This window comes from Lissotriton helveticus, chromosome 12, assembly GCF_964261635.1.
Source record: "Lissotriton helveticus chromosome 12, aLisHel1.1, whole genome shotgun sequence".
NCBI classification, from domain to species: domain Eukaryota; kingdom Metazoa; phylum Chordata; class Amphibia; order Caudata; family Salamandridae; genus Lissotriton; species Lissotriton helveticus.
The window spans coordinates 411,304,684-411,328,972 of NC_136073.1; the positions used below are offsets into that span (position 1 = coordinate 411,304,684).

At 42.4% G+C, this 24,289-nt stretch overlaps 1 long non-coding RNA gene across 1 annotated transcript in view; it reads left to right on the forward strand.

The window, feature by feature from the left end:
• The window catches only part of LOC144798612 (uncharacterized), a 48,527-nt gene extending 24,652 nt beyond the window's left edge, over positions 1–23,875 (forward strand). The window contains exons 2-4 of the long non-coding RNA XR_013603579.1: positions 22,348–22,475; positions 23,293–23,367; positions 23,747–23,875. This is a non-coding gene — a long non-coding RNA (uncharacterized LOC144798612). The remainder of the gene's footprint in view (positions 1–22,347; positions 22,476–23,292; positions 23,368–23,746) is intronic.
• The last annotated feature ends 414 nt before the right edge of the window (positions 23,876–24,289 follow it).

Sequence of the window (24,289 nt, forward strand, 5' to 3'; positions counted from 1 at the left end):
CTTCTCGGACAGCTCCTTCTCGGACAGCTCCTTCTTGGACAGCTCCTTGCGCATGTACTTCTGCTTGTACTAGTAGCCCATGCAGTTGTTGTTGCGGCTTTGGTTGTTGAATAGTACTTGTGAGATGAGTTAAAACCTGTGTTGATGGCGTGCTGCTACTTTCTTGCGATGATCCAACATCACTGGTCGTTGGTGATTCAACAACTAAACAGGCTACCTGTGCAGCACTCATGGTGGGCCTTTGTTTTTTTTGTTGTTGTTGCCCAAAAAATGTCTTGGTTGAGCAACCAGTCGCCTTGGTAAGTGGTGCCACTTGCTTCTTCTTCTCCTTAGTAGAGACATCTTTCTTGGAAGAGGACCTACGGGCACCTCTTTTTGGAGCCATCTTCTTCAGATGTCGGAACAACAGGCCGCAGCAGCACTTCTTCCGGGCACTGATGCTCAACGATGATGCGTAGTTTTGTGCACCTAAACGCAAACGAAGACAGAGGAACATCAGTAAATATAAATGTTGCATATGTAGCGCTTGAATAAACAGTTAGCAAGTAGGCATTTATGAATACACACGTGCACACCACACAATATGGAATTTTCAAAATTAGGATTTGCTAAATTTTTGGGAAACAGGAATTTAACATTGATCCAAGAGAGCACACACACAGAGGGTTGTGCTTTCATGTACCCCTGACTCCGCCTGGGCACAATGGGTAAAAGCAAGGCACAATGGGTGTAGGCCTATGTCTCAAAGCTCACTGCCTGCCTTCAAAATGGCCGCTTGACCCCCCCATCCACATGGCCAGGACCATGCCTCAAAATGGCCACCACCAACATAGCCAGCACCCAACCCCTACTCCAAAAAGTGAAAACACACAACACAAATCAAATCACCACAATCCAATGCCATCCATCCATTTTCAGAAGGCTTATGCTGCCTGCTGGTGGTTTTCCGGTGCAAAATTGCATTTTTTACAATTTCGCGAGTGCGAGATTGTTGCTTCACGGCGCGAACGTGGCAAAAACCCGAAAAATCCGCGAACAGACCGATTCTGGGCCCCCCTGGGCATAATGGATGACATCAGAGCACAGTGGGTGCAGGCCTATGGCACAAAGCACACAACTTACAAATGGCCCCTAGACCCCCACCCACACGGGACCAGACAATAAAATGGCCCCCACCCCCATAGCAAGCCCCCAACACCACCCCAAAAAGTCCTAAAACACACAAAAATCAGCACAATCCAATGTCATCCATGCCCTGGCCAGAATCATGTTAACAAAAATAATTTCAACAAAACAGTTGTATCATCCATGCACCCATAAATAAGCCTGGTGGTTTTCAATTCATGTGCAGCAGAATTGTAATTTTTACAATTTCGCGAGTGCGAGATTGTTGCTGCGCGGGACACGAGCAGTGCGAACACAAGCAAAAACATCCTCAGCTCGCGAACTTGCAGATTTTCCCCCCAAAAAAGTCGAAAAAAAACAACACACACAAAAATCACCACAAACAAACAACATCAACTTACTTCTTTGTGAAATCAAAATTCGAATCCAAAAGTAATCCAAAAGGCCTCAAATCCAAATATCCAGCAGCAACCACAAAAAGTAATCCTTCCCAGTCAAGAATGATCGAAAAGTGGCCAGGAAATGGAGGAGCTTGCTGGACAGGAACAGGAAGTTGGAGACTGGGGCACTTCCTTCACCCCACCCCTATGGGAGGAGCTTGCTGGACAGGAACAGGAAGTTGGAGACTGGGCCACTTCCTTTACTAAGTAATTTTTGTACTTTCGCTAGTGCGAGATTGTTCCTGCCCGCGCCGCGGACCGCGAGCAGCGCGAGCAGTGCGAACACAAACAAAAAATCCGCTTCGCGCGGATTTTGCGTATTCTCGCCGCATCCGCGAGAGTTCGCGGATTGCAGATTCTCCGAAAATACGAAAAATCCGCGAGCGTAGCGGATTTTACGCCCATGCTTAGTAAATACTATTGCTGAATGGACTGATAAATGTGATGGAAGATACTTTATAGCAATCAAGGTGTCCTTCAGATAATAGCTGAAAAAAACATAGTCTATTCTAGATTTATGTTTAAATCGACTATTTCTAAAAGATATTCCTGGCATATTGCCCACCTTTTCTCTCCAGAGATCTGCTAACCCTAAATGTTTCATAATAGATTTAAGAGTCTCCCTTGATCTTATCATACTGGGAACTCTCGATGTATTTGACTTATCTAAATTAAGATCAAGTACGATGTTAAAGTCCCCCATCCAAATTATTGGATCCTGGGTGGATATTAATTGGTTTCTAACGGCATCCAAGTGTGATGAATCATCTGAATTTGGTCCGTAGTACCCCACCAATGTTCTGTTCTGACCCTCAAAAGATACTTTGACCATCAGCCATCTCCCTGTTTTATCTTCTTTTAACTCTAGGATTTGTGCTTTTGCTGATTTTTTGAAGATAAAAATAATTCCTCTTACATTCGCATTATGGTCAGTAGAGCAATATGTGTCTATCCATCTGTGTTTCTTTAGTATAGCGTATGCCTCAGATTTGAGAAGGTGCGTCTCCTGCAATGTTGCAGGGTTTCTGTACTCACACAGAACTGTGCACAGAGGAGTGGAACCTCGGCAAATTAGGATGTCCCAAAACTTACCTTAGCAACCAACTCACCCCTTACCGAGCTAGCTACAGTGTCTCATTGGACATATCAAACACCCAATGTTTAGACAAACCAGAACATGAACTTACAGTACCTCAGGGTACGTGGGACTCATGAACACTCTTTCGTTATATTATCATTACAAACCAGAACATGGAGTAAAGAAGACACATGTGCATTTGAAATGTTTATTTACTAATGCCGTCTTCTCAGGCGCAGTATCTTTGATAATACAAGAGTACTTATTATCAGTAGCAAAATTATCAGCATAGTTACTAAGACATAAAAAGCGAATGGTGACAGCATGTTAACATGCTGTAATGAATAAGAGTTAACAACACTTATATCTCACCCTCCCTAACACATATATTATATTATTATCTAAGAAGGTCTCTTTGGGTTGTTTTAGGGCGGGCCCATACCTTAGTGTCCTAGCATGAAGGAATCACATCAGCATACACCAGCTCTCTCTGCATGTGCACCGCATCAAGTGTGTTAACAATTCTCGTGCAAGGCAATATCAATCCCGCCTCAAGCCCAAGTTGGCAAAGCCTGCACTTGTGTTATGACTATGAAGGCGTGGAGATCAGACCTCATAACAATTCCATATCGTGTTGCTCCTGAAACTTCAGCACTCTCCGTGCAGACATGTTTTATTAAACAAAGCAGATATCAGAGCAATAACATATTATTCTCACATTCACCACGGCAAACCACTAGGTTGAAAACTAAGTCAACAATTAAGGGTCGTGTGCAGAAGTTGCAAGAAAGAAAAAATGGCGTTTAAATCTGAAATGTACCTATGCTAACTTAACACGAAATATGGATATATAGGAGCTATACAACACCCCCCCATGATCCGAGAACGGACTAAATAAGGTAACAGAAGTGCCATCACATGAGAGCAGAATCCATTTAAAAACGAGCATGAATAAAAATTCAATTATAAAAACTAATGCTAAAAAATAGCCCACAAATATAATGTGGCTCAAGCCAATAGGCAAGCAAAAATAAAATGTCTTGACCAAAAGTCAATAAAATCAAGGAAATGCTATCAATCAGCATGCCAATCTGAGGCAGTGTCTATGATAAGACCGTATATGAAAAGTAAGCTGCAACAGCCTCAAGGAGGAAGTCACTGTCCTCATCCGAAAACAGTTCAGCCATCCAGTTTAAAAGATGAAAGGAACATACGTGATCTTCCAGCACCGGATCCTCTATAACCATCAGAGGACAGCTCGGTGGGTTTTCAAGAAAACTTCGTTCCAAGAAACTTTGCGCTGCCGACAACATATCCCAGGGACCCATTAGTCCATGTGCCACCGCAAAGGCCATAATCCTTTCGTCAGAACAAACCAACTCGTGAGCAATGATAGGACTCATCAGTTGATCAAAATCGACGTCAGCAGATATTGGTCCGCAGAGACACAAATCAATGGCCCAAAGGAAATCACAGGTCAGGCAGCGAAATACAGGCTGGGCACAGGTGAAATAGGAGAACCGAAAAGATAATCCAAACGCCGTGCTTAGAGTCGCTAACGGCAGTGTGCCATAGTAATCAAGCATGCGGTTGCGAAACCGCGTCAGTAGTAGCTGTGCGTGGTCTTGCACAGGAAGGGCATCCATATTTAAAAAGACAGAAAACCACCAAGGCGCCAGCCGCTAATGCAAGCAAAAACGGGAACCCTCCAAATAAGGATGAAAAAATAGAATGGAAGAAAGCAGGGATGACTCCAAAAATCTTCTCAAAGGAAGTCACGAGACCACCGCTAACAACTTTAAAAAAATGTGCTAGGCCCGTTGTGGAGGATGCGTTAAAGATAGAACGGACCATGGCTCCGAAATGCAAGGGCAAATCAGTGTTTAAAAGAGCCTGAACCTCCGTACGGGTGTTAGCAATGTGAAGCACGAAAGTTTCACGGGCCGAGCTCAAGGCCACCTCTTTCTGGGACAATAGAGCTCTTATTCTAGCCATGCCGCTGAATTCTGCTCCCAAGGTCGGTATCTGTGGTCAAATGGAAGACTCCCTATGTTCACGTGTGGGAGGATAAAGAACATTTCTGCAGCAAATAACTCGCTCACTAACTGTTACTATGAAAGCTATACCTTTAATTAAACCACAACAGTTTTCATTATTGAGCATTAAATAACTACCATTCTCTAACAATTTAAACGTGGGGATGATAGCAGGAACTGGCGTGCCCTGTAAAACGCAAGCCATATTCGGTCTGTCCTTATTACATGAACCGTGTAACTGTATGTGTCTGCACATTAAGGAATGATCTGGAGTCTCAGTACACTCATCCCCTGTTAGATAAACTTCTTGGTCATCCTTGAAACATCTGTATGTGTATGGGAGTGACCAGACCTCATGAAGAAAACCGCTACCTAAGGGTTCAAAACGACCTATTGGCACATATTTCATACAATTTGAAAACTTATATAAAGCAAAAGGCAGCGTTATTAAACCGTGGATAAGCCACGTAGCAGCAGTGGTCTCTGCCACAGAGAAAGGTAAAGATTCCAATCTTTCAATATGGAGCATAGAAAAGGAAGCATCACGCATTGAAAGCAAGCGTTGTTTGTCTGTCAAATTAAACGGTGCAAATAAAGAGGAAACGTTCATGTATCCCCAGGGAACTTTACCCATTTTTAGAGTCTGTAGTGTCCACGCAAACTGCATGATTGAACGTAATTGATTTTGACCATGGTATAATACAGACACTTCATCATGCACAATATCAACAACAGACGACACAATATTATCTAATGTGTAAATTCTAGAAGAAAGCACGTTAATGCTATTGTCAACCACTGCAAGCACTTTTTCAAGATTTGCCTGATCAATGGCCCTAAGGCGTGAAGCAGCCTCAATCTGTGAGAGTTTCCAAATTTCATTGTAAACCCCATATAACCATCTTTTCGACCTGCCACTAGCCGGGCCTTTAATGAAATCATTCAAATCCACGTCTGCATTCAGTTTGGAAAGGTGATATTTAACCGCAGGTAAAGTTGAATGTTTCAGCCAAGCTTGACACAACTTGCCAACAGAGTAAGAGGTGACAGTATGACTCAAATCAAAACGGGGATCAGATCTAACAGTCTTAAAACCGTCAGTTATATTTAAAAATCTTTTTTGGCAAGAATCAGCACTACGGTGCCAAAGCAGCCAACCCTTGGGATTCATACTGGAAATGTTAAAGGAGGAATTCAGAAGCAGAGCCTGTATATCTCTAATGGACAATTTAGTAAAATTACTCCAATTCTCATATTCCTCCAACTCCGGGAAAGACGGGGTGTTTAACCTTTTAGATGTAGCCAATCCAAAGCACGTGGTCTGGGAAATGGTTTCATTCAAAAACCACATATGATTTGGGATGAGACATGCACGGTGCAAAGCCTCAGTGCCTTGTACCTGCCAGGCCCTTGAGCCCCAAACTGATTTAAGGTCTATGGTATCCTTCCATAACTCATACCCTCCAGTAACTAATTCACCCAGGAAGGCCTTTGAATACAACAATTTCGTATTTGTAAGTCGAACCTTGGACAGTGGCTGTTTGTTAAATTTAAAATAAAATGACTCGGGATTGGACTGATTAAAGTCAGTGAAATAAGTATATTTTTTAAGAAACGTTGCTGAACTCCCTTGTGATGGTGCCGGGCAATGTTCCCACTGAGTAAAATTAACCGCATCCCTTCGGGAAGATGTCTTGTGTAAGAAGTGATTGCCATAATGTTGGTAACAGAACAATTCACCATAATTAGCAGATTCTAAATATAAATCCTCAGCATCAAAAGCAGCATAATATTTCAAATCAGAAAACAAACTTTCCACTGCATTAACATCCCAATCATCAGAACGAATGTTTTGTTTCACCACATCCCCCATATTAACTCTCAGTACATTAGGGACATTAACGACTTCCGTTGGACCATGAATCTGAAAACGAACTGCATCCCACGCGATTCCATCCAGAACAGGCCATGCTGTGATGTTAACCAAAGTCAAGTCTCTTTTTAATCTGTGTGTAGAATGTGAAGAGGAAAGCGGGGCCAAAGTTCCATTCAAATGAGTAATGCAAGTTCTCTCCTCGACATAGTGTCCATTCATAATCCGAAAAAAATAAAACACAAAACCAATTGACATAAAAAGGTAAACTGAAAAAAGGACCAGCCAAATGTATATCCAAGGAGGTATCAAAAAATGTTTTTTAAACAGGCTGGCATATACTGCAATTTTAGAGGGTTTTTTCGAGGCAAGGGAAGCAGAGTCAAATGAAAATCTGGATTCCGTGGCTAAGCGAGCTTGCAGGTCGGGCATGGACAAATCAGTGGGGTATGTATAGTCTGTCTCATCAAGGTTAGTTCCTGGTAAATTATTCAATAATGGACTGGAAACAGCAGGTAAGTCTATGGCCACCTCAGGTTCATCATTAGAAGCAGTGGGCATAATTGAATTTCTCACAATGGAAGGACAGGAAACAGCCGGTGTCATGCTAAGAAGAATCGGCCACTCTGTGTATCTTGACATTGTCAATAGAAATAAACCTGTTTTCCTTACGACCTGGAAGTGGTGGTAAAATGACTGTTCTTGTGCCCTTCACTCCAAGCACTGGGACCGGAGCTCGATAGGAGGGACCAAACTCTTTCTTGTTGTCGATCTTCTCTCGAACCAGTTCTCCAACTTGGGGTAGCCAGCCAACTACCGGGATCTGCAACGCATCATCCGAAGCGGAGGGCAAATGTTCCTTTGCAAGAGTGTCTCTCGTCTTTTGTAGATTCTGTAAAATATTGCAATGTTCATCTGCGTCAAAGGAAGTGGCGCGAACCACCGAGTCTAGACCGTCAAGGTCAGGGACGAACATCTTGATGCCAAAGAGCATTTCGTATGGGGTCCGCCCACCCAGAGACCTTCTAGGGAGATTATTAAGAGCACGCTGCACGCCATAGAGGTGGGCCAGCCAGTTTCTGCCAGTGCCTATAACTCGGGCTGTCAAAGATTGCTTTAAATCACGGTTCATTCGTTCAACTACACTATTACCCTCGGGTCTGTAGGGTGACGAAAACTTGACTTGGACCCCCATCGAAGTCATGGCATCCTTATACGCCTTAGAGGCGAAAGCCGGACCCTGATCCGAATGGAAGGTACCACAGGCAAAAATCCCTATAAAGATACGCAAATCTCTGATGACAGTCCGGGAATCAGCGCTGCGATGTGGCCATAACCACACAAAGCGTGTGCATGAGTCAACTGCTACTAAGATGTATTTATACGCAGTATCAGATGAAAATGGACCGCAGTGATCTAAATAAACACAGCCTAGTGGTTTATCAGAAATGTACAACTGAGTCTGAGGCGGACGCGTAGCAGTTGAAGGTTTAATCTGCTGGCATATGTCACAAAGGAGGACATAATCACGCGTCTGTTTGTACAGTCCCCGCCACCAGAAACGTTGTTGTAATTGCGTTACAGTGGCTGAGACGCCCGCATGCGCAGACGCCACACCTTCATGAGCCGCTGTAATCAAGTCTGTTCTGCGATCCGAGTTGGGAATCAGCCGTTCCCCAACATCAGGAATTGTCACAAAAGGAACCTTTTCGGGACTTAAGTGGTATTTATACTTCGAAGGGAATCCCGAAGGATGTTTACTTCCCTTCTCAGAGGCAGCAACCGCTGCCAAGATGTCGCTATCAATCTTGGTTTTAGACCTAGTAACTGCTGCAACTAAGTATGTAGATACTGCTGATTTCGCCGCTTCATCAGCAAGCGAGTTGCCAAGAGCGTGTACTCCTACGCGCTGATGACCGAGAGTATGAATCACAAAAACGAGCGGCAACTTAGCCTTAAGCTCTGCCACTCGAACCCAGATCATTTTATGTTTTATTGTGCTACCCTTGGAATCACGAAAGTCATTTTGAATCCAAAAGAACAAGTTTTCATTGTAAGACTGGACACAGTAGTAAGAATCACTTACAATTAGAGTAGTAACACTGGGATCTGCGTACTCCAAAGCTAGTAATAGAGCACGAAGCTCTGCCAATTGTGCGGTGCAATCGCCCAGGGGCAACGTGTGTACTTCCCTGGAAATGAACTCATCATTCAACATAGCACCGACCACAATGGCGCATGCGGAAACGTAGGCATGTTTAGAGCCATGCGCAACCTGCGCCGACCCATCAGTGTAAATGATGCAATGGAAGTCTTCCAAAGGTCGCATCGCCAGAGGAGCAGGATGAACGAATTCATACTGCAAGTACTCCTGCGACCGTAAGGAAGCGTCAAAAATAAACATGACATCTGCGGATGACAATGACGCAGCCCACTGAATCCACCGAGGGTGCAAAGCTTTTGAATTTGGTACACTGGCTTTCGTGACTGCCTCCAAATGAGGACAGGGTGTTACCACTAGCATGCGTTTCCCCTGTGACAGAGCACGTTCTTTTAGAATTGCCATCTGTACAGCAGTTAAAACCTTTTCTATGGTGGGAAACCGCATCTCAGCCGAGGTGTACAAGTGTGACTTGTAAGCAATAGGTACTGTGTCACCTTCATTAAAAGTGAGGTAGGTGAAACCCACCGTCCCAGGAATTATTCTTATTACCAGGTTGGTGTGGTTATCACGAGTCAGTAAATATTTAGAAGCGAGCAGATCAGCCTGCAAGGATTGCAAAATGGCTGAATGCTCAGGCAGCCAGCATGATTTTGAGAAAGTTGGTTGTATCAAAGCATACAGAGGCTTGACACGCTGGGCATATTCCGGAATGTATGTTCTGCCGAAATTCAAAAAGCCCAGTAAGGATTGTAATTTTTTCAGTGTTGTTGGTGCGCGCAATTGTGCGCACTTCTCCAAGAAGTGAGGAGCTAAACCTCTACCTTCATTGTTGAGCTCATAGCCCAAAAACAACACTGTGTGTTCAGCAATGTGCGATTTTGCAAAGTTGAATTTGTAACCCATGTCAGCGAAGTTGCAAACAAGAGAATTTACACGACACAGATGCTCCCAAATATCGTCGTCTGTGAGATATATGTCATCCACATACGAAAAAGCATCCGGGTCGAGAGCCTCCAGGATAGAGACAATCCGAGCGGTAAATACACCAGGACTATTCTTGTAGCCCATTGGAAGACGCCGAAATTGCTTTTGGACTCCAGCGCTTGTAAAACTGGTCCATTGGGAGCTAAAGCTGTCCAATCTGTGGGCATAAAAACCATTGGATATGTCAAGCGTTGTCTTGAAACGCTTACGCACAAGACTATCCACAAGGGCAGAGCCGTGAGTATTCTGTACTGCACAGTTACGGCAATGCGAGTTCAAATGCCGGTAATCCAAAACCAAACGATATGATCCGTCAGGTTTATTCACAGTAAAAAGGGGATTATTCATTGGTGACACACACGTTTCAATAACTCCCTGATATTCCAATTGTTCAAGGATTTCCGCGACGGAAGATTTTGCTTCACGTCGAATGGGATATTGAGGTTGAGGCTGCGGCTGAGACCGCAACGGAATTTCGTGGCAAGGCGACAATTTATCCCACCCACATTGGTTACGGTACAGAGCCGGTGCTAGAGCCCGAGCCCACTCTTCTGCAAAATGCTGCGCATGCTCTTTCGAGACAGTGTTCGCGAAACTGGGTAGGATTACCTCCTCCCCTCGCGGCGCCGCGAGCACAAAAGGTGGGGGCCAGTCAGCCTCCGAAAGTAAAATATCATATGTGGAAGACAGATTCTCCCAAAATACACCTTTAACGGTACGCTGTATGTCACCTTCAATTAACAGGACAATTTCATATAGTCTTTCAGGGGGAGCAAGTCTCGTATCAGCTGTTTCTATCACAACGTAGACATCAGTCGCTGTCACCCTCAGTAGTGGACGCAGCGCCTCTCTGACTATGGTTATCTCCGCCGCGCTGTCCAGCAAGGTCAGAGCCCACGTCAGATTCCGAAGCCGCGTTCTCACTATCTGTGGCATATCGATGCGCTGTTAAGGCTGCGACTTTCTTTTTCGCAAACTGCGGACGCCTAGGCGTAGAATCCTCCTGCTTCACTGCGCCGTCCGTCTGGCGGGACTGACCACGTCCTTGTTGGCCACCACGTCCACGTCCACCCCCTCCTCCTCCACCGGTTTTCTGGGCCGATGTGTCCTGAAAGGAACGAGGAGAGCGTTGATCAGAACCCTGAAAACGATCAGGTGATTTAATCATCGCGCGGTCGCGCAAATCATAAACTTTTTCGGGTGGTGCAGGAGCTAGTATTGCAGGAAAAGGACCCTGAGTCTGCGTTGTCTGCTTCCCCTGTGTCTGTTTTTTAGGCCAATTTTGTTTCTTGGACTTGGGCTGGGCATCTGTCACTGCAGATTGTCCCAGTGGTTGTTTTTTCTCCTTCACTGGAAAATATTTCAGACCTCTACTTGTGCGGCCAATCGTTTTATAAGCGGCCACCACAATCTTTGCTAACTGGCGGGGTTTGTCGGCATCGGGCAGAGCAGCCAAAGCATTCGACACCTGAAAGTTAACTGCATCTCCTTTAACATTGGAGAGAATGAGATCACTTACAATCTCAAAAGAACCACACAGGCGCATACCCAATTCAACCGCTGCCTCAGGACCGTGATCATTCTGAACACGTCGAACGATTTCAGGCAGGGCAGTCATAGACGGGGTGCCGAAGCACCTTGTATAAACTGCCGCAAACGTTTTTCCCCAGCTGTCACAGTCAGCAAGTTCAGGAGTAATATCCTTCGGGAGAGTTATCGTCAACATTCTATGTTTATCAGCAGGAGTGGAATTCGGAAAAACCGCTTCCAGTTGATCAAACTTCTCTGCTAGCCAGAATGGGAAGTCATCATTGTCAACAGGACGCGCACCAAAAACCGAATTTACCATAACAGGATTGAGACGCATTCCGCCTCGTTCCATGGGAGCGATCACACCCACCTGGGGACCACCAGGAAGATGTCGACCGATGTATTGCACTAAAGCACGAATCACGGAAATGGAAACTACATGCAGCCTGCGAATTTCTATCAGGGTACAAGCCCCGTGATTCGGGTGCGGGGTAAAGCCACCCAGCGCAGGCCAATTAGTACCTGGAATCGAGAGTGGACCTAACCTCGCACGGGACAAAGAGTGGGGGAGGGCGCCATCAAACCAAACTCGATGCTGCCAATGATCAATAGGTATTTCCAACGCTCTGTATGGCGTATATTCAGCCGGGACATCCGAGGCGGTGTAGGAGTGGTACAAACCAGAATTGGCGTCCACAGCCGGAAACGTAACCCAAGAGTAAAACAACTCGTAAGGAAACGCCGGATCTGCACTTACCACGAAAATCACAGCCATCCCATCTACTGGGACTTGGTACGTCTGAAGATGGTTGCGTACCGCTACGCGACTATGCTGCGCAATAGCCACCGCTGCCGCCATTACAGAAATGGAAACAAGAAAACACAAAGAATACTTTGTAGCACAACTGGGTAGTAATTCAAAGAAACCGTTTAAGTAAGAATCAAGCTTGAATAAAGACCTATTTCAAAAAATAGGTAGGTTTCACCAACACCCCGTTTTCCGGAAACGGATGTGAAGGGGTTAAGGAATGAATGATAAACTACTCGAGTGTCATGATATAAGACCACCGAAACCGTTGGGCGCCATGTTGCAGGGTTTCTGTACTCACACAGAACTGTGCACAGAGGAGTGGAACCTCGGCAAATTAGGATGTCCCAAAACTTACCTTAGCAACCAACTCACCCCTTACCGAGCTAGCTACAGTGTCTCATTGGACATATCAAACACCCAATGTTTAGACAAACCAGAACATGAACTTACAGTACCTCAGGGTACGTGGGACTCATGAACACTCTTTCGTTATATTATCATTACAAACCAGAACATGGAGTAAAGAAGACACATGTGCATTTGAAATGTTTATTTACTAATGCCGTCTTCTCAGGCGCAGTATCTTTGATAATACAAGAGTACTTATTATCAGTAGCAAAATTATCAGCATAGTTACTAAGACATAAAAAGCGAATGGTGACAGCATGTTAACATGCTGTAATGAATAAGAGTTAACAACACTTATATCTCACCCTCCCTAACACATATATTATATTATTATCTAAGAAGGTCTCTTTGGGTTGTTTTAGGGCGGGCCCATACCTTAGTGTCCTAGCATGAAGGAATCACATCAGCATACACCAGCTCTCTCTGCATGTGCACCGCATCAAGTGTGTTAACAATTCTCGTGCAAGGCAATATCAATCCCGCCTCAAGCCCAAGTTGGCAAAGCCTGCACTTGTGTTATGACTATGAAGGCGTGGAGATCAGACCTCATAACAATTCCATATCGTGTTGCTCCTGAAACTTCAGCACTCTCCGTGCAGACATGTTTTATTAAACAAAGCAGATATCAGAGCAATAACATATTATTCTCACATTCACCACGGCAAACCACTAGGTTGAAAACTAAGTCAACAATTAAGGGTCGTGTGCAGAAGTTGCAAGAAAGAAAAAATGGCGTTTAAATCTGAAATGTACCTATGCTAACTTAACACGAAATATGGATATATAGGAGCTATACAACAGCAATACAATAATCTGTGCTAGAGAATCTCTAAGATATTGTAGAATCCTATTTCTTCTACCTTGCACTCTTAGACCGTTAACATTCCATGACATGAAAATTAAATTTGCCATAGTTTATAGAAATGATATTTGGCTACACTTAAATTATTGGTTATTAGCTGTAATAAACTGCTGGTTTTTAGATGTTCACATTGGTTCAGCAAATGAGGTTTTTTTATTTTCTTGCCCCCCCTCCCTTCCCTCCCCCTGGGAAACCCCCCCTTACTTATTCTGGCTCGGTGTTGAGCCTTTCACCACCCGTCAAAAACCTGACCTTCTTCCCTCTACCACTATTCGTAAAAAAAAGAAACTATGCCATCACCGTGTCAACTATAAATGAGTGTGTGTGTCTATATAATTATACATATTCTGTGATTATTCTTGATCTAATTTATCATTTTAGTTCTAATGTTTGGGAACTTAGTAGTGTGAATATACATATAATTGTGCTGAATCCTATTCTAATTTTTATATTTTTATATTTGTGTAGTGTATGTATATATATATATATTTTTTTTTTATTTATTTATTTTTTTTCCAACTTTTTTTTTCCCCGTTTTTTTTTTTTTTTTTTTTTAGTATTTTAGTATTTTTTTTTTTTTTTTTTTGTATTGTGGGCTTTTCCTATACATGCTCACATTCTTCCTTAATTTTCGTTATGTATTTGAGCTTGGCTTTGGGCATGCACTCTAATTGATTCGTATAATTCATCGGCATCCTGAATAGAGCGAACATTGTGCATTTTATTGTTATACATGATCTTAAGAAAAGCCGGAAATCTCATCTAGACCGTTGCCCCAAGCGATCTGAATTTAGCCATACGCTGCCCCAACTCCCACTGCCTCTCCAGAGTAGTCTTAGAGAGGTCCGATCTGATTTCATATACAAAATCAGGACCCTTTATAGTGCCTGCTTTTAAGGCTAAATTTAGGATTTTCTCTTTGAGGTATACGTTAGAAAATTAACCAAAACTTTCCGTGGCTTAGCCCTAGCTATTGAAGGGGAAACATGGCGACCGCAGGCTAGGTGCGGCTCGCTCGCTCGTCAGGACCTGTAAACCTTCAGTACCTCAGAAGACGGAAGGCCGTGTCAGGAGAAATTAATGTGGCGGATTCGTTGCGAGGGGCATAAATAATTATTACCTCGGCTTTGCAACTCTTGGACTGCGGGATTGTGTCGGATGCGACGAACACCCTGTCGGAGTATTCCCGCCTCTCCCTTCCACTGGAGGCGGGCTGCTGTAGAGCTTAGGCGCGGTCGCACGGCTGTAGCGAGGTGGACACACACAGCAGCGGCGACCGGCGGTCAGACAGGCTGGAGAAGCGGGGAAGCAGAGAGAGCAGCGTCAGGGGCACCAGGAGTCCGCCCATTCACACTGGAGTCGGCGAAGTTTGGAGGGGTGGCGGAGGACAGAACACTGGCTGCAGGAATAGGAACAGGAATACAGTCTGCACAGATTGAGGAGACAGAGAGGTTTTGTTCACCTACTAACCAACTCCAGTCTAGTAAGCCTTATAATTTATTTTGTGAGGTGTCTGGGGAAGTGCATACCAAAAAGGTGTTGGAGAGCCAGACTAGGATTACCAGGAGTAAAACGAGAGGGAGAGGTGGAGGTAAGGAGTTTGGGTTGCAGAGGGGACTACATCTCCCAGAGTGCACTACAGTGGGTGAAAAAAAAAACCCAGCAAAAACTACATTTGTTATGTTACAATATAAAGTGTGTGATTTTAAGTAAGGACGACCTACTGACTTTGCCAAAGAATCAGAACAAAGTATACAATGTGGGCCTATGTGGCTTTATGCTGGGATTAACATATTAACATAAATATAGAAGGCCTCCCACAGCCCCACTGGCTCCCCTGTGAGCAACCATCCGGGGTGCTAGCTGGAACCAGCATTGCTCCACCTTGTGGGAGAAGCATTCCTTTTGCTCAGATAAGGAAAAAGCAATTATGTTTCTCCCTGCTCGCAAAAGCATAGGCAGGGAGAGACTTTTGTGCTCTAACCAGTTGGGAACAGTTTTCTGCTCTCACTCGGTGGGAGTACATTACACATTACACTTACCTGCCTGTGCTCTTGCAGTCAGGTAACCAATAGTGTCCCCTCTCCAATATTAAAATAGGGGTTAGGATCTGTGGGACCTCAATGAGGCTCAGGAAAGGAGGCTGTGTGCCTCATTCCTTTTTATTAAAATACTGGCTCTGGGAGGGGTTACTGGGGCCTCAATTAGGCTTGGGAAGGAGAGACCTGTGCCTCCCTCCCCATTATTAAAATCTTAGCCCTAGGGAGCGGGTCCGCAGGACCTCAATAGGGCTCTGGGAGGGGGGCTGCATGGCCATCTCCCCTTTATTAAAATTCTGGCCCAGAAGGATAGGGTGCCTGTGGCCTCATTGAGGCTCGGGGAGGGGCGCTGCATAGCCCTTATCCTTACTGAATGAATTGTGCCCTGGCCCAAGCCATTTGTTTTTTGTAAACCTCACAATACTTTTTAAACTGTACGTTTTTTGCCCCAGGCATCCCTCTAGGAATCCACACCAGGACTAGGGGGCAGGCTATTCTTAGCCTACTCCCCATAACCTTGTGTTTTCCTTTTTCTTAGGACATTGACACATCTTTGTTGATGTGGTGCAGCCAATCAGATAAACACTTTGATATGTTTGATCTGGGGATCCTCCGCGGCATGAAGAATCTACATTTTCCAGCCTTCATTTCTCAATAACTACTGAACGGACTTACATAAAATTACAAAAAGTTCTATTTCAGGACTGAGATCTATATTTTGACAAATATTGTGTTATTCTGTTCAGCCATTTTGGCTGAAGCTGCATCTGATTTTCATATGGGAAAATGAATGTGAGAAACATGTTTTGGACCCCCACTTTTTCTCGTCCTCTGCTTAACAGATCAAACGGAAACCTTCTACAAAAAAGCTGAGGCAGATGAGTCTTTGTATTTGGACAGTTTTGGGAAGATTCATCAAACGATGTCAAAGTCAGTCAATCAATCAGGATTTATAAAGCATGGGTAATCACCCAATAGGGTATCCAGGCACTTGCAGGTCCAGGAGGCTTAGTCGAACAACCAGGTCTTGAGGGCCATTTGGAATTCCCGTAGGGAAGTGATAGTCTTGAGGTATGTGGTGAGGCTGTTACAGGTCTTTGTTGCAATGTGGGAGAAGAAGAGTCCTCCACTTCACCTTCAGTAGATGCGCAGATGGGCAAGAAAAATGGAGGCAGAATTTAGCAAACTAAAAATGCTTTTCCAATGGAATTGTGATCCTAACTATGAATACTCAGAGATGAGGCTTTCACTATATGCTCTATACATTTTAGGTGCATCATATTTCTCTGTTTACAAGAAATATTTATATTGTTTTATTTTTTGAATGATCAAATTGTGATTTTGCACATGCATCTTCACTCCATTCCATCAATAGATCTACCATAAATGCTCAAAGTACCTGCCTCTATAATTCTAAAATTTGGCATGTTAATCAAACTCAATTGAATTTTTTAAGTTGTTAATAAACAATGGCTACTGACATAGTCTTTCCTCCTAACTATTTTTATCACCAAATGCTTACACAGTTGTAAGTATTTTTAATCCAAGTTTATTTTTGTAATGATTAATTCATCCATGTTTAAACAAAAAAATCTCTGACTTTAGCTCCACTTGGGCATTACTTTCTTACGTGTGGCATCCTTAACCCATTTCACATGCTTATATCACATGCACATTCGGAGCAGCATCTGCTGGACAATACACTTTATTACTGATATTAAAACAGACTTTGACAGTTCCAATTCTGCCCTCTTCTTTTGCTCAGGTAAGAAAGTTCTACTAACTCCTCTAACTAACCTAACGCTATCTCATTAGTGATTTATTTATCAACCATTAAAATCCTATTTATTAGCCCACTAGGTGCCTGATACAATTTCAGGGCGTATGCCATCTAACTTGTCTCAATCGTATGCTAGGCAACTCATATTTTTAATTTTCTTCCTACATTTTTAATTCATAGAAAATGGGGACCATATTGGTCCCTGTTTTTGACCTGGCAAAAATAAGACTCTATTATCAGTAAATTTGGCAGTCCATGCAGCAGTTTCCTATCTAAGGTTAGGATAGTGGAGAATACATTTGCTGAAGTGGTATATAGTATTACAGATATTTTCTTGAAAGGATGTTCAGTGTTGTTCTGGTTCCAGTCTGTATGCAGCAAGAGTTTGTAATAGCTGAATAAGATCTTCGAGCCATTTGCTCTTAGCGTCCTCTTATACACACTGTGTTATCGAAGCTCAGTCATGGCTCAGTGCAGGTCATTTTGTTCATCTAGCTTATCTACAATAGTTGCAAAGCCTCATGGAACATAAGCTTCATTGCGGCATGCTCCAGGCAACCCGATTTCTATGGGGGGAAGAAGTATTTTTCCTATAGTATAAATGTGTGCCTGGACCAGCAACAACACCTGTTCTTCACCCACTTGGTAGCATGAAGGGGCATGGTGGGGTGTGCCTACATGTGTATTGTTTGTTGGCAGGGTGAATATAATCCAAGGTCATCCAAGCAAAGTTTGTCCCCACACATCAAGGAGGGTTAGAGGCAGAGTTTTAGATGGAGTGGATAGACAGGGAAAAGGTTAGTGAACTATCTTGAGTGTACTGAAGTAGCTACTGCCTTCGCTGCCCTTTCCTGGCAGGATGAGTGCCCTCCATTTCAGAGAACATGGTTTCTGAGGTATTATCCAAGCACCTCAAAGTGAACCCCACAAAATTAATCATGATTTGCAGCTGATGGGTTGAGAAGGCAAACTTTAACATTAGGGTGTATAACATTGAAAGGCATCAGCAGAACCTCGTGGGAAACAGCATGGGGAAGGGGATAGAAGAATCTTAGTACACATAGTATTGGCACAGTGGTGAAGATAGTGTAATGTATTTATAGTGTAGCAGAATGAGCAATAGTTAAAACACGAACAATATTTTCAACAAGAATAAGTTTGCATTTTGAAGATGCTGGATAGTGGTCTGTGATATTATCTCATGCTAGAGGAAAAACATTTGTGGGCAGATCTGGGAGTTTACACCTCCTGTGAGGCTTGCAGTACACCACAGCAAGGACACAATACTCATTGCCTGCTGCGACTCAACACACTAGGGTCATTTGTTGAGCAGAGTTAAAGTTCTTAGCACTTTTTTGCCAGTGATTGAAGTTTCATTTTCACAGACTTTTTTGACATGCGTTCTCCAAGTTCATGATGGTCAAAAAGTATTTGACTCAAAAGTTGAGAGATTCAAAGCTGTCCAACGTGGCACAGCCCCATGTAAAAGTCACAGACTAATTGAAGAAGTTGAGCGTATGATGCACTTTAGAACTTCAAATAGTTAGGCTCAAGTCAGAGGAGGTGTATAGGGGAATTGCAAAATTTGATCCAGAGGAAATTATCTTTACTTCAGTTTTTTTTTACTTGATACAAGAACCCATCTATGTTCTGAGATGCAGAGGAAAAACTTTGTGATTTACCCAGTCTATATAGCAACTTTTGTGTCAGTTCTGTAAAATCATATTCTTATGATAGAATAGGGTTTGATCTTTCAGCCAAAATGAAATTGCTTTCAGTTACCACTTTTATTCTATTAATTCACATTGTAAGAGAATACCTTTAATGATCTATTATGGTAAAGAAAATGAGTATGTATTAGCATCAAGAACATATTTGCCACTTAAAAAAAAAATGTCTCATAGTTTAAGATCACAATTTTTTATATTATTTTTATCAAACTTCCTAATCCATATTTTCCCCATTTACTCTTCCATTGATCGTGCTGTTCAATCTATGCAAAGACTGAAATCATATTTTGTTCATTTTATATTCCCCCTAAACTCTAAAATTCCTAATTACCTTTCGCCCTACTCCTTGGCCAATCCAGTCCCTTCCCAGGACCCCACTCTTCACACCTGGTGCATCTTCTTTTTAATCAGGGCAGAGGCTTAAAAGGACAGATAAACAAATGAATTGCATTTTGAATGCTCACTTTTTTATTTTTCCTACAGCCATAGATATTGAAATCCTGTCAGCAATATAAACAAAATCCTGTCAGCAATATAAACATGATTTCAATGATAACATTTTTAAATAATTAAATTCAACATAAAATGCTGCCTCTAAGAACCCCAACATTTTAAATGTTAAACACAATGTAGATATTAATTTTTAAATGGTGTACTTTAGTACTATAGCAACACAAAAAGATGATGGATGGGATGCTGAACACTGTCAAACATTCACACCCAGTACAGAGATCTGTGCCTAAATCCATAATTGTTTTGCTCACCTTACCATTCCAGTTTGGACCCAGAGATGAGCAAATCAGTCTTGACCCTGCTCCCTATGGGAACAAGCAGCCTGAACTGCCAGGTAAGGTTCTCCTGGGCCCGGTCTCGAGGTATCCCCACTTATCAGACAGGATAGCTTGAATCCAATGGCATAGTGAGCACAGGACACACGTCTGGGCAAACCCTTCCCACTTGGGGTGACAATAGCAGCACAAAAAGATGACGGATGAAATGCTGAACATAGTCAAATATTAACCCCCAGTGTAAAGATCTGGTACTGGAGGTGAATTTTTGGCAATATTCGACATTCCATCCATCATTTGTTTGTGTTGCTACAGTCGCCCTAAGTGGCAACGGTGGCAGGAGTTAGTAAAGTCACAAATATTTTATGTATCTCATTATTAAGCACATACTTTGCTGGTGCCTTGGTGAGTGGTATTGGCTAAATATCACCCAAAACTACTACTTCTTAGAAAGAATTAAGTAAAAGCTTTTGTTCTTCCACTGACAGTTTGTTCAGTTCGATACTACTAAGGCTTTTTTTTATATATCTTGATCAGAAGGAACCAGTTTTTCTTGTACAGTTCTTTGTAAAATGGTACTATTTTGAAAGGGTCTGATTTAGTGTTTGGAGGACTGAGTAGTGCCTGGCAGGACAGAGGAAGACATTGCCTCTGCCATCTCACCAGTACTCTTCCCACCAAATTTAGAGATAACTGCCGACCCTGCAGTCATTTCTGTATATTGAACAGAATCCCATGAGAGGTTCTTTTCACTGTACTAAAAGTTTGGTGGACAGCGGCTGTCATTTTCAGAAAACTTGGAATTTGTTCTGAAAAGCAATAAATGAATGACCTCCAAACCCTAGTACCTTTCTCCTTGGGTGTGAAGATCATTATTGGTGTATTTCTATACCTGGAAATGGGCAGGAAAAAAGGCATTACACTTCCACCTTAAATAGGGTTGATGGTGTAATGTCCTCCCTCTGAAGTCTTCTTTGGGCTGTCAAAGGTAGGAATCTGTCAAATGAGCGATCAGGGGCTCCAATGACGGAAAACGTAAGGCTTTAAGGCCCATCTCTAAATGAGACGTGAGGGACCAAGTATTTGGTAGTCAGAGCCTTTGTCATGTTTGCAAAGGAGTAACCTGCCAACCAAACTCTAAATCATACCCTTGGATAGAGATTTGTCGGATTTCACTTATCGATGCTGGGTGTTTCCCCTTTTTTTTTTTATCTTCCTCGAAAAACCTTTGATACTTAGCTAAGTTTGTGGTGGAATAGTCTGTCTGCCAAATTCTAACTAATGGTCACAGTTTTTTCTTATAAATTCCTTTTTAGAAAATATTTCTAAAACTTTGGTCTTGCCACTATTTAATTGCATGATATTATCGGAGGTGGAGGTCTCTATTTGCTAACTGAAAGGCTTCTAGTAACAACTGTTCACTGAACTCTCTTTAAGGAATCAGTTCTTTTATTTTGGATCTCTTCAGTTAATCATCATACCTCTGAGACCCACAGCTTTTTGGCTAAGATCCCAGCCTTCTAATCTCAGCTACATCTTACGTAATAGAACTATATCTGCCTTGATTTTAAAAGCAGTATGACCATATTCTTTTTTCTTCAGACATTTAAACCATTCACTGATACAACTTTAGTATTTCTTATTTCATAGGTTATTTTCTCTTGTTACACTTTCTCCTATGCCTCACTGCCCTATTTTTCTATAAGACATCTTTTCCTCCAAATACACCATCCTCACCCACTTCCAATCTCTGTGCACCCTAGATGTGCCCCTTTTCCCCCCAAAACCCATTCACTCCCTTGGGCCGTTACCTATTAATGTGAGAAACAGTGACACTATCTCCATATTTTGCATGAATGTGCTGATAGGCATTCAGCAAGCAGATGTCTGTGGCATAACATGTAAGGGGGTCGGCTTCCATCATATTAATCAACAATATGTTTATAAATATATAGCCCCTGCTCTGACTGTATCACTTTATCAACCAATCAAACTATGCCCCACCACACTCTTCGATAGTCTGTAGTGCTAACATTAAAAAACAAAGAGTATGCTTCAAATAAATCCAGCTGTTCAATCAGAGCTGTCAGGAATACTTCAAAGTATTAGATTAAATATTTAATCTTCCTTCACAAATGTCTCTCAGCTTCTTCAAGATTTCCATGGCACCTTGTGTTGAGACTTTCAAATTAAAAATTCTACTGGTTCTAACTCTTTTGAGAACAGTATTCTGTATTTGGTAATAGATTGGGATTTGATAGCCCCCAGAATTATCAAGTTGTGGTCTTTTCATTCAGAGGCTGTAAAATGGATTCTCTGATTAACATTACCATATACTTTTCAAGTGTTGAGCTTCCATCTACCTCTTAAGCTATGCCTACAAACCTTAAGTTCTGGCATCTATTCTCCCAAATTCATACATTGTAGTTTGCTTATCTTTTTCATTCACTGGTTGCCTCTTATTACCCCTTCCATTGCAAAACTCCATTCTTTCTTCAACTTTCAAAATACAGAGTGAGTCTTTCCAGCTTTTTATCCACATTTTACAGCCGATTTATTCACATTCATGTATTGTTGAAACTAGTCCCCACTTGTAGAGTATCTGATTGGTGCAATAATTATTGTGCTTGTGAAAGTAATGACAGATATGTCCATTTTTCTTTCTTAACTTCTTCCGATCCTTCTGGGGGCTGATTTAGAATTTGGTTTGGCAGAGGGCAAAACATTGCAGTAGCTACGGAGTACCCTCAGTATGCTGATGAAGGGGTCTACTCTGGTTCCATCATGGACACACACATCCAACAGGCTAGAGAACAGCCCTTCAGAGGTAAGCCATCCAATTGTCTGCCTAATTTAGAATGAGCACTTGAATGACTTTCTCTGCTGCCTGTTACTGCCAGGTAAAACCTGGCAGTAAGGAATAGACTTTGGAGTTTGTTTTTGAAGAATCTTGTTTGACAAAGCCATCTGTCAATCATGGTGGTTCCTGTCAATGTAGAGACATGTCAGTGCGGCTGACAGACCTTTACAAATTTGGTGAATGGGCTGTCCATCAGGGCAAAAGAGCAAAGTAATCTGCCCTGCCCTGTGCTAAACTCTAGAAACAGGCCCTTTGTTTAAAAATGCATCGAATTAGAGAGCAATACAAAGTCTGCAGACTTTAGGCAAAGTTTTGTTAATTGAGTTTCCATTAGTGTGATTTTGTGATGACCAGAACAAACACTTGCTTGTTTCAGTTTCTGAGATGCGCCTTTTCATCTTTCCCAACTTTTAAAAAAAAGTTTATCTGTTAAATTAACATGTTGCCCAGAGAGAATTTGAAATCTATTGGTGAGTGGTAAGTTGGCTCCTCTTATGATTATGAACGTTCTAGATTTCATTAATTCTGCAGAAAACAATCTTTGATTTCACTGGAACTTGAGCCAATACATCTCTCTCCTTGATGATTCTGCAAAGCCTGGGTACTCCTGTTTTCTCCTGTGTTACCTTCTTCTTGAGATGAACCGTATATGTGGTTATTGTTAGTTGGATGCTTCTTTTTGTGCCTGCAATATTGCGAAAGATGGGATCATTCTTGTGAATTACATCATAGGGGGTTCTATTTCAGGTTTACTGTTCCAATACCTTTTCATCTGTACCTACAGCCATATATGTTAGAGATGCCAGCACTAATCTGCTCCATGATGAAGAATCACACACTTGAAAACTGACATACTTCTGTGAGTAACCCAAATAGCACCCTCACCCACTTTCTACTACAAATATATTTAAGTGTGTGTTAGAGGGCATGAATATATAAATGTGTGGCTGTAGAGTTATTTACAGTGCAACTATTTCTTTGTTTAGATCTTATTTCTTTGCAAAAGGTTTCAGAATCTTTGGCTTCTGGGGTGCTAGTCACAATGTGAGATTTGCTAAGAAATCAAATTTTTAACTTGTTCCGCTAGACTAATATTGCTTGAGCTCCAGTAAAGGTGTACCGAGCTGTCTATTTGAGCTCCTAAAATCTTTTTGTGATCTCAGTTGGGATGTTGGAAAAAAATTCTGAAATAAAACTAATTGTTAAGAAAAAAGTTATCTTTTCTTTTCTTTTTTCAGGGATGCTTCCTTAATCCATAACTCTTGAAAGTTCACCAACACAGTTCCGTGGTCTCATATTTCATATTTCATTTTGAAGGAATGCAAGGGACTTTCGTCTGCTCTCCCAATAAAGAGGTCAACTTCAAAATCGTGAATGATGGGCTCTTGTATTAATTTTCAAATGGCAGCACTGATTGAGCATATTGAAATTTAGTGCATTCTTTTTTTTAAAGTTTGAAGCACTCTTTATTGAAGGAACATGAGTGATACCTGGCATGCGCACAACTTCAGTGTCAAGAAATACAGCACAACCAAAACAAAGAAAATCATAACTCATGATATCACAATACAAAAGTCACTGGAGGTGTTGTGTGGTAGGGAGGGGCCAGTGGTCCAGCCACCAGGGTGCCTTCCGACATCTAGGGTGAGGGTCAACAGTTGGTGCAACCCAGGAAGGACTCATCAGTCCATGTGGGAAAGTTGGTGCTCCCCCTTGGATGCAAACTTTGGCCAATGTGGTTCAGAATCCCCAATCTGAAGGGAGGAATTGCACCATATAGG